The 18,911-nt window shown below is 38.9% G+C and overlaps 3 pseudogenes; 2 read left to right on the top strand and 1 right to left on the bottom strand.

Annotated features, from left to right (window-relative positions):
• Positions 1-2,594: 2,594 nt before the first annotated feature.
• On the bottom strand, positions 2,595-4,933 carry LOC120190989 (annotated as a pseudogene).
• A 3,727-nt stretch (positions 4,934-8,660) lies between these two features.
• On the top strand, positions 8,661-14,549 carry LOC120190913 (annotated as a pseudogene).
• A 1,958-nt stretch (positions 14,550-16,507) lies between these two features.
• Positions 16,508-18,911, top strand: LOC120191025 (annotated as a pseudogene).

Below are 18,911 nucleotides of genomic sequence, written 5' to 3'. Positions count from 1 at the left end.
TGTTGAGACACAGCTTGACTCAACAGGTCAGAAAAGGAGTTGCTCAAACTATAGTTGGCAACACGATAAAGAATTTAGCTCATTATTTCTATCCTATGCTATTCTCTCTCTGAACTTCCCTCAATCTCCTTGCAATACTTCATTAACTTTGACAATTCCATATAACCTTTTCTACTTGGGCAGGGTCAGCTTATTAATCTTCAAACGAGCTCTTTTCCTTAACTCTGATCTCATTGAACAGATGCAACGTTTGGTCCTACAAGTCACATGCATCCCTTAACGAATTGCCCTCCTAGTTTTGAAGGAGCGTGGGCTTTGTTTACTGCATGAGAAAAACATTGACAGCTAAAGGTCTAGAAATGGGCTTGCTATGATTCCTCATTAAGACTTTTGGTTCCCCACAAACAAGACTTATTTCCTGTTTTGGTGGCTTTAAATTTTCTGATACCTCTATTCTTTTTTCCAAATTTTGACTCGTTTTCCTGTGGAATAACTTTATATGAGATTTCGTTTGTCATCTGTTGATCAAGAATCCCTTTCAGAACGTAAAATCTTCATTGCAGATCAATGTTTACCTACATTCCTGGTTTGGAAAATATGACGAGCCTGATTTTGAACAAAGTTGCTTTTGTTGCCGCCATTAATGCCCACTAACTTGTATATATATGTGTATATTTCCCGCTTTGGTATGTTGTTTTTTCCACGTCTCTTTGGGATCGAGACATCTTAAATAATTAACAACATTTACAGGCAATAGCGAAATAGAGCAAAAATGAACTACGACATCTGAAGGCAATCGCAATGGGAAAGTTCATTGGAAAAAAAAATCTTTGGTTAAAAGTAACTTGGATAGCTTCCTGCTCCGAACCGTAAAATTTTTGTGAGGTGTAAATATCTCTGACTTCTCATCTGTTGGGGAAAAAAGTCTTTAAATTTCGAAAACATGTTAAAGGTGACGTAAACCTTACATACTGGAATCTGGAAATAACGAATAAAATTTATGCAGATAACATCATATTCTTTTTTGTCAACTTTCCTTTTGATTTGCTTTCTAGTTTTTCTATTTGAATAGGAATTGTTTGGGTTCATATCATGAAACTGGTTTGTTAAAAAGCAGTTCACTTCTTGTCGATATTATATGTATTGGTCATCGTAGCTGATCAGATGGCTGCCGGGCTCCACTCAGGGTGATGAGCTTTCAACAAAGCTGCCACACCTGCGTGGGGTGCTGCCATTGATATACCTGAGCAGAAAGCATACATAGTCTGTCCCAAACTCATAGTTGCCTGTTTTAGTGAAAGCCCTGTTTGGGGAGTGCCTGGTGAGTAGCCTGCCAAATGATTTCTGATATGTAGCAAAATGAGCTTGAGATTTCTTAATTTCAGATAGCTTAGAGGAAGTGAGTTGTGGCACTGAAGCCATGAATGACTTGGTTTTAAGAGTGGAGCAACATTCCTTCATCATTAACATGGTTGGGAAACGATCTAAGAATAGAATCGATAAGTGTCATAACACGTGGGTTGAGAAAGAACGGGTTTATGTGAATGGTCCTTCTGGACTATGTCTCTTATTCTTCAGGTTCTGACATAATGACATTGCATTGTTGATTTCAAGAGACAACAACAAAAGTAGCTACAAGATAACAGAGAGCAACTGTAGAAATTATCCTTCTAGTCAATGCTTCACAGAGCAAAGACTGGACCGGGAAGATTTAAATTTGAAGCTTTTATAGTATCAACGTTAATTTCAAGTCTGTATTATCTGTTCTTTTGTGTTTCAAATTCCCATGGTATTGTTTGAAAGACAAGTTTGAGGAACCCTTTCTTCGAATATTTTTTTCAAGGTTTTCTAGGTAGCAAAGCGTCACTTTTCAAATGTATCTACTAGGCCTTAGCCTAGATAACAAAGTGGTGATGAACAAGTCTGGTATTGTTATATTTTAAGTTCTATTTGACTTGTTGAACTTATTTATTTATTTTTTATCCTTAGCTAACATCTATCTGTTTTGTGTGCTGTGGAATAATCAAGGAGCCACTAGAAGATGGTGACTGGTGAATAATCCTGGTCATATGTTTAACATTGTTTTGCTGCTTTATTGATTCCAGAAACTATCAGAATTCCAGGTGTAGAGTTATTATCATCATATAGTCCGTTATTTCTGCGCTTTAAGAACCTTGGTGATAGCCTTTATTAGGCAGTTATACTGCGACTATGGCTATGATCTTCACAGATGATTTATAATTTTCATAATCTTCATGGCGTATGGTATTTTTGGTCTGTAGCAAAATACTCTATAGTCAGTCCGGCAACTATGTTGTTCGAAACAGATTTGAAAAAACACATCCTTGTTCACTTTTGTTTCACTCTAGAAAGAAAATTTCCAGAATCATTCTACTTTTAATACATTTGTTGTGATGAATAAGAGATTTTGAAATTCCAATTTGCTTGCTCATACAGAATTAAGAAACTGAAAACATTATTTATCTTCTACAGTGAACATCATTGCCACATGAATATAAAGGACTGATCTATCTTAACCTTTAAATCTTCAAGATAAACAATTACATCATTTTGATGATATTATGCTAAGAGTGTTAGTAATTCAAGACCACTACAGGGCTTGCAACAATATGGCCATTTGATCAACCCACTTTAGATAACCGTAGGCCACCGGAGGAGCTTTTCCGTCCATCTGTACGCTTACAACTACTTTGCTTTTGATATTTATTTGTGAAAGTTAGTTTGGTAGGCTCTACTCTGATTGTCATTCCATTGTTGTTTCTACAATCGCCTGGTAAACAGAGTGCTCATCTCCTACGTTGGTCACAATCCTGGTAAAGTTCTTTATATTTTGGAGAGCCTGCTAAACATGGCAACGAAAGATGGGTAGTTTAAGTCAGTTCCCTCTTGACTGCAGTTCCATTGGCTTTGTCTAAGAATAGCTTTCATCTCGGTGTCATTGTAGCCTAGGCCACATAAGAAATCAACGTAACCTTGCCAATCTATGTCATAGATGAGTCCGGGATCCATAGCCTTGTTTGGACTGATATGACCTGCCCCGTAATCTAGAGGTGTTCCGGGAAGTTTACCGACTTGGATTGTCAAATAGTTCCATTGTTGTCAGTGGTATATGCAGTGGTCATCAAGGCTGATCGGATAGCTGCTGGGCTCCATTCTGGTTGAACAGCTTTAAGCAAAGCTGTCACTCCAGCAACATGAGTGTTGACATTGATGTGCCTGATAATAATGCGTAATCTGAAGCCAAATCATAGTTGCCAAATTGTTGAACTGTAATTGTTGGTTGTGACCCCTGGAGCAATAATATCTGGCTAGGGTTAATCTCGCTTTAGAATGTTAGGGTTAATGGGGTCTGGCCCTCTCGAAGAAAAGTCATTGACCCCTGGAGCAATAATATCTGGCTTTAGAATGTTAGGGTTAATGGGGTCTGGCCCTCTCGAAGAAAGTCAGCCACTTGTGGTGCTGGCTTTGTGCCGAAACTTGTGTGCACAAATCTATGATTTTTACTCTAGCATCATCAGCTGCCTCTGTAGTGTATTTTTTTTATCAAAGCACCAGAAGGTGGTGGTAAAATTAGGCTTGGGATGCTGAGATAACCGATATCTTTAGGGGTCCAATCTGAGATAATTCCTGCCACTGCATTAACTCTAGCAAGCTCGTCCGCTTGCTCAAAAATGCCAGTACTGTCGTTATTATCACAGAAGACCACCTTTCCAAAGACTTCAGTCTCATTCAATGCTTTATATTTGCAGTTTTTTTGTTGGAATCACCTTTCCATAGTACAAAGGTGTGTCCATAACTAAAACACGATATGGGAACTGATATATTCCTTCAAATGTTTTATTGTTTCCTAAAGTCACCGTTGCAGTGAAACTTCGATCAAGTGTCCAGCCCCAACAGTTGTAATCCACGGTGCTGCATTGTGTGTAGTATTACGTGATCCATGATTCCCAGCAGCACAAACGACAGCAATCCCCTTCTGTACCGCTGAAAGAGAAGCAATGGCTATAACATCTTGGAAATAAGGTGTCTGCTTAAAACCTAGAGATAATGACATGACGTCAACACCATCTGCAATTGCTTGATCCATAGCAGCAAGAATATCACTTTCTACATTAAGTTCCCCAGTTGATACTTTGTACATAGCAACATGTGCACTTGGTGCAATGCCGCGGGCTACACCATTTGCATATCCGAATTGACTTGCACCTGATACATGATTACCTGCGGCTGTTGATGATGTGTTCCATGTCCATCGAAGTCTCTTGGTGAATCATCTGACGAGTCTAATTCACCAGCAGCCCGAATTCCTTTGACAAATACTTGCGCACCAATGAGTTTTTTATTGCAAGAAAAGGATTAATTGTACTATTCTGGAACTTTCCCTTCCACCTCGTAGGAACTGGTGGCATTCCTTTTTCGTTGAAACTTTCACTCTCAGGCCAAACTCCTGAATCAATAAGTCCTATAATCACCTTCACCATACGATGCATTCCACACCAGAGAATGTGTTAGCCCCATGAACTGGGGGGAGTGTGTGGTGAACAGTTTGCCAGATTTCTCCTCGTGTACGGTAATATGAACGGGAGATTTCTTGATTTCTGATACTTGCGATGGTGTCAGCCTAGCACTGAATCCATGCATGACATGTTTGTAAGAGTAAAGTAACATGTCTTTGTTAAGAATGGGTTTTGATAACGAACGTAGGATGGCTCGGTGCCAAGTTTCATGGGTCAAAAGGATGAAGGTTTAAGTGAAAGGTCCATATGACTATGTATGTCTTGTATTCTTCAGGTTCTGAAGTTGCATTGTTGTTTCCAAGCAACAAAACCAGTAAAAAAGACAGGCTGAAAAGATAGTAATTGCAGAAAGTCATCTTTCTAGCCTTGCAGATAGGCTAATAGCTAGACTAGGAAGATCTACGTTTGATAATTGTCCTTCATTCTCATATATATATATATATAACATAAACTGCATAAGGTTAAATCCAACTAGGTTTTGGCTCCATGGTTTTGAAGTGTTGATTTCTCCTATGTTCAGATCATCAATGTTAACTTCAATCCTGTATGAGGTCGGCAGAACCTTTGTTTGATGCTCATGTCAACTTTCAAAAGAGGATATACATATATTTCAAGGTTTTCCAGATAACAAAGCGTCACTTCCTCAAGCGCATCTAATCGGCCCCAGCTAGATGACAAGGTGGGTGATGGACATCATGAAATTAGTAGATTCCAAGGTCTATACACTTCTTGTTGAATGTATTTTATTTATTTATTTTGATTCCTTAGCTAACATCAATCTGTTCTGCGTGCCCTGCAACAAATAAAGAGCCAACTAGTAGCTGTTGAGGTGCATTATCGTCTTCCTAAAATATATATCGTGAAACCCAGGTGAAAATATCTTGGAGCTCCCTGTATTGTTCAAAAGTAATCAAACTGATACCTCTAAAAAGAGCTAAGAAATTAGTCCCTATACTATTGGAAAGGGAACAAAAGGGACAACGTAAGACAATGTTATCTATTTCCAGAAATACATATAACAAGTTTCAAGTTACAATTAGTTGTTTTTTTAAATTACATCCTATTAAAAAAAACAAAATAAACTAAGAAAATCTTCACAACAATAAAATTCCAAAAAGTTCTTTAAAATCTAAAATTATATATATTTTAAAATTTTCGTAGCTTTTATCTTGTTTAATTGTTAGAACATTGCTCTTGGTTTCTTTTAATTATTTGAATTATATCATTTTTAGAGATCTCAATGTTTTCTTTATTGGAACTTTGAAATTTTGATTAAGTTTTTTTTTGTAGTAAATTTTAAGATTTTTTTTTTCAAAAGTTTTGGAACTCTTAATTATTTTCTTAAGGGATTTAGTGCCTCCTACTATATTAACTGGTTGTTGGTTTAAATTTTTTCTTCAAAAGTTTTGAAACTCTTATTATATATTTTTTGAATTTTTATATTATATAAAATATTTAAATTTCTTAAAATTAGTAAGAAAATTTTGGATAAGGGATTTCGAAATTCCCATTCAAATTTGCTTGATCATACAGAAATGAATTAAGAAGCCGAAAACATTAATTGTCCTCTAGAGGAACATTATTTCCACATGAAACATCAAGATAAACACAATGATTTATTGATCAGGAACTTTGCTAAGAATGTCTGTTAGGAATTGAGGACCCCCACAGGGCTTGCCACAATGCCATTTTGATCAACCCACTTTAGATAACCCGTAGGCCACCGGAGGAGCTTTTCCGTACGTCTGCACGCTCACAACAAAGCTTTGCTTTTGGTATTTTGTTTGTGAAGGTTAGGGTGGTCGGCTCTACTCTGAATGTCATTCCATAGGTTATTTCCACAACAGCGTGGTAAACTGATTGGTCTTCTCCCACGTTGGTCACCACTCTGGTAAAGTTCTTTACATTCGGAGAGCCTGTACTAAACATGGCTACAAAAGATGGGTAGTTTACGTCGGATCCCTCGTGGCTGCAATTCCATTGGCTTTGTCTAAGAATAGTTTTCATCTCAGTGTCATTGTAGCCTAGGCCGCATAAGAAATCAACGTAACCTTGCCAATCTATGTCATAGATGAGTCCAGGATCCATGGCTTTGTTTGGATTGATATGACCTGCCCCATAATCTAGAGGTGTTCCGGGAAGGTTAGTGGTTGGTCTGTCAAAGTAGTTCCATTGTTGTCAGTGGTATATGCAGTGGTCATCAAGGCTGATCGGATGCTGGGCTCCATTCAGGGTGAACAGCTTTAAGCAAAGCTGTCACTCCAGCAACATGAGGTGCTGACATTGATGTGCCTGATAATAATGCGTAATCTGAAGCCAAATCATAGTTGTCAAATTGTTGAACTGGAATTGTTGGTGGGAATGCAGCCAATACTCGACTCCTGGAGCAATAATATCTGGCTTTAGAATGTTTGGGTTAATGGGGTCTGGTCCTCTCGAAGAAAAGTCAGCCACTTGTGGTGCTGGCTTTGTGCCGAAACTTGTGAGCACAAATCTCATGATTTACTCTTGCATCAGCTGACTCTGTAGCGTACTCTCTGACCGAAGCACCAGAAGAAGTTGGTAAACTAGGCTTGGGATGCTGAGTTCACCGATATCATAAGGGGTCCAATCTGAGATAAGTATTCCTCGGCTGCACCATTTCTTGCAAGCTCTTCCGCTTGCTCAAATATGCCAGTACTGTCATTGTTATCACAGAAGACCACCTTTCCAAAGACTTCACTCATATTGCTCCAGTGCGGCATACTGTTTTGCAAAATCACTTTTGCCATAGTACAAAGATGAATCTATAACTAGAACACGGTTTGGGAACTCTGATCTTCCTTCAAATGTTTGATTGTTTCCTAAAGTCACTGTTGCAGTGAAGTTCCGATCAAGTGTTCCTGCGCCAACCGTAGTAATCCATGGTGCTGCATTGTGTGTATTAGGTTCTCCATCATTCCCAGCAGCACAGACAACAGCAACCCCCTTCTCTATGGCTGAAAGAGAAGCAATGGCTATGACATCACCCGCAGCGGTTGATGATGTGTGTGTTCATGTCCCAAAAAGTCTCTCGGTGTATCGTGGCGAGTCTGATTCACCAGCAGCCTGAGATCCTTTGATAAATACTTGTGCACCAATGAGTTTTTTGTTGCAAGGAAAAGGATTGATTGTACTATTCTGACACTTGCCCTTCCACCTTGTAGGAATTGGTGGCATTCCTTTTTCGTTAAAACTTTCGCTCTCAGGCCAAACCCTGAATCAATCATTCCTATAATCACACCTCACCATAATGATGCATTCCACAATCCAGAAGAATGAGTTAGTCCCATGAACTGAGGGGAGTGTGTGGTGAACAATTTGCCAGATTTCTCTTCATGCACGGCAATATGAGCGGGAGATTTCTTGATCTCTGATGCTTGAGTGATGTGAGCCTGGCACTGAACCCATGAATGACATGGTTGTAAGAGTAAAGTAACATGTCTTTGTCATGAAGGGTTTTGACAACGATCGCAGGATGACTCGGTGCCAAGTTTCATGGGTCAAAAAAGAAAGGTTTAAGTGAATGGTCCAGGTGGATATGTAAGTCTTGTATCTGAATTCGCATTGCTGATTCCTAGCAACAAAACCAGTAAAAAAGATAGAATGAAATGATGTAATTCCAGAAACTCATCTTTCTAGCCTTGCAGATGATAATTGTCTTATCATTCCCACTCACACAGTCACACATATATATGTCAGAACGAAACAAAAGACGACATGAACTGCATAACGTTAATTCCAAGTTGGTTTCGGCTCCATGTTCGGTTTTCTTTTATGTACTGATTTCTCCAAAGTTCTGCTCATCAATGTTAGCTGCAACCTGTGCGAGGCCTGTTGAATATTTGTTTGGCTTTTTTGTCATTTTCTCAGATTTTGTTGGTTACGCTTATTAGTACTTCAAATATTTGTTCATATTCCCATGTCTGAATGTAAAATGTACATTGGATTTTCATTTTATCTATATAACTAGACTAAATGCATTTATATTCAATCCACTAAACGTAAACATCACAAGTTTTCTTATTATAAATATATATAACCATAAAAATTTATCAGATCGTAATTTAAGTAAAGTGATAAAAAATTGTTACGAAAGACAAGATGGATTGCAGAGCGTTAAATCCAACTGGGTTTTGGCTCCACGTTCGATATGTTGATTTCTCCAAAGTTTTGTTCATCGATGTTAGCTTCAACCTTGTACGGCCGGCAGAAGTTTTGCTTCTCTGCATTATTTATCTCAAAATCGGTGTTCCTATTCCCATGTCTGTTAAATGCAAAGTGAAATTAGGGTTTTCATTCTATCCACTCTTTGAGGCATGGTGGTGTTATTTTCAAATATTTAAATTACTATGGCGATGCATTCTAAATGAATATCAATACAAACAAAATGTAAAATAATGGATATCAATATAATTTTGACTAGGCAGTTGGAAACAATGAACTGAACCACCATGCCTGACTGCTTTTCTTGCCGACATGCAATCGATAATGTCATGATTAAGAAATGGTACCGGCCTTCTAATTGTGAGTTTCTTCCACAATTTTTAGGACCTGGTGGCTTTCATCTTTTACCTCTATCAGAAATTCACTTCCATGCATAAATAAAAGCAGAGCATCCATTTTGGTTAAAGAAAAAATGGGTTTCCTTAATGGTTTTTGTCATCTGAAATGTCTGCATTCCTGCTTCTCGCATCCCTTCTGCTCACTCTCCGTATTCATTCCGTGACAGCAAATCCGTTATTGTCCATATGGATAAGTCTTTCATGCCCAAAGTCTTTATAATCATCACAGTTGGTACTCTCCGTTGTTGATTCTTTGAAATCAACAAACAATCTTCAATCCTCACCATCTCTCGTGTACTCTTATGATGGTGCAGCTCATGGTTTTAGTGCCGTTCAATCCGCTGATAAACTAGAAAAGCTGAAAATGTCTCCAAGATTTCTCTCGGCTTATCCTGACAGGAATGTCACAGTTGATACAACTCATACCCCTTAATTCTTGTCTCTCAACACTTACTTTGGGCTATGGCCTGCTTCAAACTATGGTGAAGATGTCATCATTGGTATTATTTACACTGGTGTTTGGCCGGAGAGTGAGAGCTTCAGAGATGATGGCATGAGTCCAGTTCCATCCAAGTCGAAAGGCAAATGCGAGGAAGGCCAGGAGTTCAATTCCTCCATGTGTAACTCCAAGTTAATTGGACATAAGTATTTCAACAAGGGCGTGATTGCAGCACACCCTGGAATTAACATAAGTATGAATTCTGCTAGAGACACTATTGGTCATGGAACACATTACAGGTGGGAATTATGTTAATGGAGTACATTTTTCGGCAAGACGTATTGCCCCACGGTTCAAGGTGGCAATGTACAAGGTCATATAGAATGAGGGCTCTATGCAACTGATGTTCTTGCAGGTATGGATAAAGCTATTCATGTGGGTCGATGTAATATCGATATCTATGGGGTTCGATGGAGTGCCATTCTATGAGGATCCTATCGCAATTGCTTCATTTGCTGCCATGGAGAAAGGTGTGTTGTCTCTTCATCGGCAGGGAACGAAGGGCCACATTTAGGGGCTTTGCACAATGGAATCCCATGGGTTAGCAGCTTATTAGTTGTCATGCAACTAATAATTTGCATAATGCATAATAATGGCTCATAATGCATTGTAAGTTGGCAACAATAATGGTTCATAGTTGGCACTAATAATGGTTGAAAAGTGACATGACAAAATTATACTTTTAGTCATTGTACTTTAGGATATTGACAGATTAATCCTTAAGCTTCAACTATAAATACCCTCATTTAGCTTCAAATCATCCCAAAGCATTCTAGCTTTCTTCCAATACTAGAGAGAATTTAGAGAGTTTCTTGAGAGTTGTTTTCTCATTTTTATCAAAGAGAATTATCATTGTTTTCTTCTTAGTAGATTGAGAGAAGTTGTAATTCCTATTTTCTCATAGTGAAATTCTTCTACCGTTACCCGTGTTTTTACCATATATTATTTAGGAGTTTTTCACGTAAATTTTGTGTCTTCTTTATCTTCTTTTTATTTTCTCAAATTATTAGTTGCGATTTTGCTCTATCCGATATCCGTCTTCCGCAACACAGCTGGCACCATAGATCGTTCTTTTGTTGGAATTGTGTCTCTAGGAGAAGGGAAATCATCACTGATGGACCTGTTTCCAGCTAATGTAGTTCAAAGTCTTACTTTGATTTACAACTAAACTTTATCAGCATGCAATTCAAGCGTATTGTTATCTAACGCCCAGCTGGGATCGTCATATGTGACAATATCGGTTCTTTATACACTTAGATGAGATCAATTCACTTAGAATGATGGTTCCTACCCCTATGAACAGAACCTTATTATAAAAAACAAGAGCAATGTTGAGGGATGCAAGCCTAGAAAAATCATTCTGGCAGAAGCAATCAATACCGCCTGTTATTTGGTGAATCGAGCTCCATCAACTGCAATAGAGATGAAGACACCAATGGAAATGTGGACTGGTAAACCAACTGATTATTCAAACCTCCATATATTTGGAAGTATTGTGTACGTGATGTACAACTCCCAAGAATTTCAAATGTGGATCCAAAATCCAGGAAATGCAAATTCTTGGGGTATGTTGATGGTGTAAAGGGGTATCGCTTGTGGGATCCCACTGCCCGCAAAGTGATCATCAGTAGAGATGTTATATTTGTAGAAGATAAACTACAAAGAAAAGAAGATGATGGTAGCGTTGAAAGTCAGAGACTACACAAATACATGTGGAAAAGGATGTTGACAAGGGATTCTTCTTAAGCAGAACTAGCACATGATGAATAAGAACCAGAGAGTTCTGAAGCTCCAACTCATCAATCAGATCGTGTGAGAAGATGTCCCAATTGGCACTCAGATTATGTTATAGAAGGAAATATTGCATATTTTCTTTTAACAGATGACGGTGAGCCATCAACATACCATGAGGCAATAAACGCTCAGATGCTTCACTATGGATGATGGCGATGCAAGAAGAAATTGAAGCCCTTCATAAAATATATATGGGACCTTGTGCCACTACTACAAAGAATGAAGCCAATTAGTAAAAATGGGTCTTCAAAATCAAGCAAAATGGTGACGATCAAGTTGAGAGTATCGTGCAAGACTGGTGGTCAAAGGATATGCTCAAAAAGAAGGTATTGATTTCAATGAAATCTTTCTCCTGTGTTCGACTAACACAGTTTGAGTAGTTTGGCAATGTGTGCTACATTGAATTACATCTAGAGCAGCTAGATGTTAAAACAACTTTTCTTCATGGAAATCTTGAAGAAGAGATTACATGCTCCAGCCTGAAGGTTTTGAAGAAAAAGAAAAAAAGAACTTGGTTTTCAGGTTGAACAAATCTCTGTACGGTCTAAAGCAAGCGCCGATGGTTGGTATAAGAGATTTGATTCCTCATTATGTGTCTTGGATACACAAACTTAATGCAGATCCTTGTGCTTATTTCAAGAGGTCTGGTGATAAACGATTTTGTTATTTTGCTGTTGTATGTGGATGACATGTTGGTTGCAGGACCCAACAAAGAAGCACAACTAGCTAGGGAATTTGAAATGAAGGACTTGGGATCAGCAAACAAGATTCTAGGGATGCAAATTCACCGAGACAGAAATAATAGGAAGATTTGGCTTTCACAAAAGAATTACTTGAAGAAGATCTTGTCACGATTCAACATGCAAGATTGTAAGCAATTTCTACCCATATTCCTATTAACTTCAAATTATCATCCAGTATGAGTCCTAGCAGTGAAGAAGAGATGATGAAGATGTCTCGAGTACCATATGACTCAGCAGTGGGAAATTTAATGTTCGCTGTGATATGTACAAGACCAGACATTGCACAAGCAGGGAGTGTTGGTCGGTACATGGCGAATCCAGGCAAAGAGCATTGGAATACAGTAAGAGGATCCTGAGATACATCAAAGGGACCTCAATGTTGCATTATGTTACGGAGGATCAAACTTACTTATCAATGAGTATGTCGATTCTGACTATGCAAGGGATTTGGATAAAAGTAAATCTACTACATGATGTGTTCAAAGTTGCTGGTGGAGCTGTAAGCTGGGTTTCAAAATTGCAGTCAGTTGTGGCTATCCACAACAGAGGCAGAATATGTAGCAGCTACACAAGCCAGTAAAGAAGCAATCCGGTTGAAAATGCTATTGGAGGAGCTTGGGCACAATCAAGAGTATGTCTCTTTGTTTTGTGACAGTCAAAGCGCCTTACATTTAGCAAGGAATCCAACATTTCATTCAAGGACAAAGCACATATGAGTTCAGTACTTTCATTCGTGAAAGGTAGAAGAAGGGACGGTAGATATGCAGAAGATCCATACCAAAGACAACATAGCATTTCATGACGAAAACGATCAATGTTGAAATTTACTTGGTGTCGATCCTCTTGTGGCCTGTCAGAGACGTAAGCAACATGATGGTACAAGGTAAAAAGAATGGTGTGAAGCTATGATTATTCCAATCAAATCTTCAAGTGGGAGATTATTAGTTGTCATGCAACTAATAATAGTTGCATAATGCATAATAATGGTTCATAATGCATTGGAAGTTGGCAACAATAATGGTTCATAGTTGGCACTAATAATGGTTGAAAAGTGACATGACAAATTATACATTTTAGTCATTGTACTTTAGGATATTGACAGATTAGTCCTTAAGCTTCAACTATAAATACCCTAGCTCATTTAGCTTCAAAATCATCCCAAAGCATTCTAGCTTTCTTCCAATACTAGAGAGAATTTAGAGAGTTTCTTGAGAGTTGTTTTCCTTTTTATCAAGAGAGAATTATCATTGTTTTCTCCTGTAGATTGAAAGAAGTTGTAATTCCTATTTTCTCATAGTGAATTCTTTCTACCGTTGCCCGTGGTTTTTACCCTATATATTTAGGGGTTTTCCACGTAAATTTTGTGTCTTATTTATCTTCATTTTATTTTCTTAAATATCAGTTGCGATTTTACTCTATCCGATAGCCGTCTTCCGCAACACAGCTGGCACCATAGATCGTTCTTTTGTTGGAATTATGTCTCTAGGAGAATGGAAAACCATCACAGGATGGACCTTGTTTCCAGCTACTGCTTTAGTTCAAAGTCTCACTTTGATTTACAACTAAACTTTATCAGCATGCAATTCAAGCGTATTGTTATCTAATGCCCCAGCTGGGATCGTCATATGTGACAATATCGGTTCTTTATACACTTAGAATGATGGTTCCTACCCATATGTCTCTAAACTGTAAACTGTAGTTTGGGTTTCATCTTATTCTCGTGGAACAACATGCTATGAGACGATTAACATATTGATATTCCACAATCTCTAGCCGGTGGTATGTCCTCTCTTTGGGGATGATGATCTGCAGTAGGGATCAATCGGATGCATGGCCAAAGAGATTATTTCTTTTCTAACCTGATCGGAACAACATATTTTACTGTCAAAAAAATTGACTTTAATCTTCTTAAGGAGCTGCTTAATTACTCAATGCCTACTGAAGCTGCCATTAGTCTTGTCAAAGAACTCAGTGATGAAATCCATAAAGTTGTTCTTAGTCAAGGCAACGAGAAGGCCCCAGGACCCGATGGATTTACTTCCTTTTTTTTCAAGTCCTCTTGGTCCTAGTGGGAGAGGATGTTATTGCAGCAGTAAAATTTTCTTTCATCATGCATCTATCCATCCGGCTTCAACTCAACAATTATTGCTCTTGTTCCGAAAATTCCAAATCCAAGTGTTGTTAAAGACTTCCGGCCATCTCCTGTTGTTCAGTGATTTACAAGATTATCACAAAAATCATCGTAGGAAGATTGATTGATTTCCTTCCTGACATTATCTCTTTAAATCAACAGCATTCATTAGAGGTCGAAGCATTGTTGATAATACTCTCCTTGCACAGGAGATGGTTAGAGGTTATGGAAGGAAATCCATCTCTCCGAGATGCTCTCTAAAAAATTGAAAGCTTTTGACTCCATCATTGGGGCTTTATTTCGGATATTCTCAAAGCTCTTAATCTTCCCCATCTTTTCATTGCTTGGATCGAAGCTTGTATCTCTCAAGCAAGATATTCAATTTCTTTTATGGGACTCTTATCGGTTATTTCAAAGGTGCAAGAGGCCTTAGACAGGTCACCTCCCCTATTTGTTTGTGTTAGCCATGAATTTTATCTAGAATGTTAAATTTGGCTGCCGAAAGAGGTATTTTTGGATTTCATCCAAATGCAGGAAGATTGGTCTGACTTATCTCTCCTTTGCAATGACCTTCTGATTTTTGCAAAGGAAATATTGAATCAGTGGTGGGAGTCCTAAGTATCCTTGCCAGTTCTATGAAGTTTCTGGACTCAATTGAATTCATCCAAATGTGAGATCTTTGTCGCGGGAATTCAGTCTAGAATCATGGAGAATTTAAAGCTCGTCACAGGGTTTCAAACTGGAACTTTACCTGTCCGCTATCTTGGTATTCCCCTTGTTACACGCAAGCTTACCGAGAAAGACTGTCAAGTGCTTATTGACAATATTAAGCGCAAGCTCCATCTCTGGTTTGGAAGAAACATTAGCTACGCAGGACGGTTAAAGCATAAGAACGGTTTATTTAATGTCAGCAATTATTGGTGCAGACAATTGGTCCTTCCTGCTTCAGTTCTTAGAAGATTGATCAAATTTGCTCCAGATTTTTCTGGAAAGGAGCAGAAAATTCTGCAGCAGGTGCAAGAATTAGATGGGACAACATTTGTTGCCCTAAATCGGAAGGAGGACTAGGCCTGAAGAATATAAAAACTTGGAACAAAGCTTGCCTGATGAATCTCATTCGGAAAAATCCTTGCGGGTAGCGGTTCTCTGTGGTTGCTTGGCTTCATGACTATGTTTAAGAACAAGACTTCTGGCAATTCCAAGCTGGTGCAAACGTTAGTTGGACTATTAAACGGATTCTGAAATTGCGATCTGAAGCTCCCCATTACCTCAACCGTTCCTATGCAATTGAAGGATATTTGGGACATGATTCGAATCAAAGGGCAGAAGGTCAATTGGCATAAATTAATTTGGTTTCCATTGCATATTCCTAAGTATAGTTTAATAGCTTGGATGACTCTTCTCAACAGGCTGCCTACTAGAGATCGGCTCATTAAAATGAGAATTTGCTCAGAAGCTCACTGTGTAAACTGCAATTTTAACCAAGAAACAAGGGACCATCTTTTCTTACATTGTCCTATGGCAGCATACCTCTAGAAATCTGTTTTGAACCTTAATGGGATGAAGCCATCGATTATGTCATGGGATGGTATGGTTTCAAGGGCTTCTTCTTCATGGAAAGGGAAGTCTCTCCTTATCACCATTTTGAAAATTTCTTGGACTGCTTGCATCTATTTTCTATGGCAGGAAAGAAATCAGAGGGTCTTCCTAGGACGTCATAGAACGGTTGAAGGTTTGCTCAAAGATGTCAAAGAAGTCGTTGGAATTAGACTAAGGGGAACTAACATAAAGACTTGATATTACTAATCTAAAGCTTGTAATGCTTGGGATATTGTCTAACCAATCTCTTTTGTATTGATTTTCCTTTTGTCGTTTCCTTGATTGGTTGATTGGTTGTATCTTTGACATTGGGTAATAAAATCTGAATTATCCAAAAAAAATATATTAGTTACAAGATGAATATCAATAAAAAAATATCCAACAATTAAATTATGATGACCATGATGTGACTTGATTTTGATTGTCGACACGTTCTTGATAATGCCATGAATGTACTGTTTAATCTTAGAGAGTGACAGAAATTGACATGATTAAATGGAAAACGTCTAACAGCTTCTTGCCTTCTAATTTTGGGTTTCTTCCTCCATTTTTTGGACTCTCTATTACCTCTGTCAGATATAAAAAAAAGCATAGCATCCACTTTGTTTGTCAGGGAAAATATGGGTTTCTTTAATGGTATTTGCCATCTGAACTGTCTGCGTTCGCTTTTTCTTACTTCTCTTTTGGTCACGCTCCGTATTCATGCATTGTCAGCAACTACATATATTGTACATATGGACAAGTCCTGTATGCCCAAAGTCTTTACTAGCCATCTTAGCTGGTACTCCTCCATTGTTGATTCTCCGAAATCGACAAACAATACCCAATCCTCACCATCTCTCATCTACTCTTATGATAGTGGATCTCATGGTTTTAGCGCTTTTCTATCGGCTGATGAACTAGAAAAACTGAAAATGTCTCCAGGATTTCTCTCGGCTTATCCTGACCGGCCTGCCACTGTCGATACAACTCATACTCCTGAATTCTTGTCTCTCAACACTTACTCCGGGCTATGGCCCGCTTCAAACTATGGTGAAAATGTCATCATTGGTGTTATCGACTCTGGCGTTTGGCCGGAGAGTGAGAGCTTCAAAGATGATGGCATGAGTCCAGTTCCATCCAGGTGGAAAGGCAAATGCGAAGAAGGCCAGGAATTCAATTCCTCCATGTGTAACTCCAAGTTAATTGGAGCCAAGTACTTCAACAAAGGTGTGATTGCAGCAAATCATAGAATTACCATTAGCATGAATTCTGCTAGAGACACCGCAGGTCATGGAACACATACTTCCTCCACTGCATGCGGAAACTACGTTGATGGAGTATCATTTTTTGGTTATGCTAAAGGCACAGCTAGAGGTATAGCCCCGCGCTCCAAGGTGGCAATGTACAAGTCCTATGGGACGAGGGACGCTACTCCTCTGATGTTCTTGCAGGTATGGATGAGGCTATTCATGATGGCGTCGATGTGATATCAATATCTATGGGGTTCGATGGAGTACCATTGTATGAGGATCCTATTGCAATTGCTTCATTTGCTGCCATGGAGAAAGGTGTGCTTGTCTCTTCATCGGCAGGGAACGAGGGGCCATATTTAGGGACTTTACACAATGGAATCCCATGGGTCATGACAGTAGCAGCCGGCACCATAGATCGTTCTTTCGCTGGAATTGTGTCTCTAGGAAAAGGGAAAACCATCACCGGATGGACCTTGTTTCCAGCTGCTGCTTTAGTTCAAGATCTTACTTTGATTTACAACAAAACTTTATCCGCATGCAATTCAAGCGTATTGCTATCCAACGCCCCAGGTGGTATCATCATATGCGACAATATCGGTTCTTTATACACTCAAGTCTATGAAATCACGGGTCAAGGGTGCGAGCAGCAATATTTATTTCAGATGAACCTGAAACATCCGGTATGCCATGTCCTGGTGTTGTGATTACCACTGAGGATGCAGCTTCTCTATCAAATATGTCACAAGTAACAAAGATGCTAAGCTAGCATTGAGTTTCAACAGACCATTCTAGGAACCAAGCCTGCACCAACCGTGGCCTCTTACAGTTCAAGAGGTCCATCACCGAGCTATCCTGGCGTCTTAAAACCAGATATAATGGCACCCGGTTCTCTTGTCTTGGCGGCTTATATTCCCAACAATTATGCAGCTTCAATAGGTAATTATATATTCTTATCTACTGACTTCACTATGCTCTCCGGGACATCCATGGCGTGTCCGCATGCATCTGGAATAGCCGCACTCTTAAAAGGGTGCCCACCCTGAGTGGAGTGCAGCGGCTATACGGTCTGCCTTGATGACCACCGCAAATCCATTAGATAACACTGAAACCAATCAGGGGACAATGGTGATGTTAGTTTGTCTTTTGCTTCACCACTAGCAATGGGAGCAGGCCAAATTGATCCAAATCAAGCACTGGATCCGGGTTTGATCTACGATGCAACCCCACAAGACTACGTGAATCTTATGTGCACCATGAACTTCACCCAGAAACAAATCATGACCATCACAAGATCGAAGAGCTACGATTGTTCAAATCCATCTGCTGATCTTAATTACCCATCTTTTATTGCTTTATATGATCCCAATGTGTCAAAAGCTACGGTCAAAGTATTTCGCAGGACAGTGACAAATGTGGGAGAAGGTTCTGCAACTTACAAGGTTAAGATTGTGCAGCCTGAGGGTTCAACCGTTACTGTTTTGCCAAAGACATTGGTCTTCGGAAAACATATGAGAAACAAACCTTTAGTGTAACTATAAATTATAGCAGTACAACAACTGGAATGTTCCATTTGGTGAGGTCGTTTGGATTGAAGAAAATGGGAAACACAAAGTTAGGAGCCTGTTGTGGTGTCACCTGTTGTAAGTTCCTAGGGTGGGACAAGGATTCGCTAGAGGTTTGATTGTTGAGATTATATCCAAGTAGAATAATATAAATATAAATAATCTATTTAAAGTCGGAGTCAAAAATATTTGTATGGTTCATTGAAATAATATAATATAAATAACAA

Source organism: Hibiscus syriacus, unplaced genomic scaffold, assembly GCF_006381635.1.
Source record: "Hibiscus syriacus cultivar Baekdansim isolate YM2019G1 unplaced genomic scaffold, ASM638163v2 tig00116964_pilon, whole genome shotgun sequence".
In the NCBI taxonomy this organism is placed as follows: Eukaryota; Viridiplantae; Streptophyta; class Magnoliopsida; order Malvales; family Malvaceae; genus Hibiscus; species Hibiscus syriacus.
The sequence above is the reverse complement of the archived record's forward strand: the minus strand, read 5'-3'. Positions and strand labels throughout refer to the sequence as shown.